Here is a 1,136-nt window from a genome sequence, read left to right on the forward strand (position 1 = left end):
CCTCTCCCCATCCCATGCCGAAAGAGGGAAAGAGAGAGTGAGAGAGAGGACGGAAAGACTCCGACTCTCGAGGCAAAGAGAGAGAGAGAGAAAGAGAGAGAGGGAGAGGGAGTGAGACGAGGATCGTAGCCTCGACAGAGCCGTGTTCCAGTACGGTGGGTGGGGTGAGAGGGGTGGAGAGCGTTCGCAAAGTGTCCCTAAAACTTTTACAATCGCTCGGCTTGGTTCGCTCGCTCGCTCGTTCGCTTGCTTGCTCGCTCGCTCGCTCGCTCTCGCGTTCTCGCTAGGGCTATGCTTGATGGCGTATCTTCCAATGTGAGTTGGCCATAATACTAAGATGTACGGCTGCGCCGGTAGGGGTCCCGCTCGGTCTCTCACTTACTACCTTATAGTATAGCAAACGCGTATACCGAACGTACGGCCGTTCCATCGCCGTTGGCCAACAGTATTTCGCCGGTATTTTCGGTTTCTAGTCGCGGGTTTGCCATTCCCATCCAAAGTTTTCGTCCTCTCCCAATACCGGAAACACTGTGGCTCTCCACGACGACGGGAGCCTCGGGATACTGGATCCTCGCATGCTTATTCACCGCGTGTAACAACCGCGTATTATTTCGTATATTTCCGCGGAAATATTTTCCTCGTACTTTTTCTTTCTTTCTTTCTTTCTTTCTTTCTCTTTTTCCTAATTATCTCGTAACCAGTCTCGTTCTTCGGTCCCCCCCCCCTCTCTTTCTCTCTCTCCCTCAATTTTGCGCGTTTGCGAATTTTCTCCCCCTCTCCCCCCCTCTCGAGAGCGGGGGAGAGAGAGATACGTGTGCTAATCGATCTCCGTGGTATTTTGATATATAAATAGAGGAGGTTATGGAGGAGTTATGTTTGCCAGTGATGTGCAAAAGGGGGAGAGGATGTTCGATGTTCCAGTTGCGCGGAGAAGTACACCGTGGAGCCCACGTGATTTGTCCGGTTGTTGCGTGATGGTTAGTGCGTGTCGTCGTCCATCGCCGCCGTCGGAGGGAAGTAATTAAGGAGGAGACGATGGTAAGCTCATACCATGTCCACGATAAATACGCGCTGTACGTAAAATTGTTTTATCATTGTTTCTTTTTTTTTTTTTTTGTCTGATCGATACAGATGTA

The 1,136-nt window shown here is 50.5% G+C and overlaps 1 long non-coding RNA gene across 1 annotated transcript in view; it reads left to right on the plus strand.

The window, feature by feature from the left end:
- Positions 1–68: 68 nt before the first annotated feature.
- Positions 69–1,136, plus strand: part of LOC102672002 — a 68,153-nt gene continuing 67,085 nt past the window's right edge. Inside the window, exon 1 of the long non-coding RNA XR_004149733.1 lies at positions 69–1,038. This is a non-coding gene — a long non-coding RNA (uncharacterized LOC102672002). The remainder of the gene's footprint in view (positions 1,039–1,136) is intronic.

Source organism: Apis dorsata, unplaced genomic scaffold, assembly GCF_000469605.1.
Source record: "Apis dorsata unplaced genomic scaffold, Apis dorsata 1.3 scaffold_85, whole genome shotgun sequence".
In the NCBI taxonomy this organism is placed as follows: domain Eukaryota; kingdom Metazoa; phylum Arthropoda; class Insecta; order Hymenoptera; family Apidae; genus Apis; species Apis dorsata.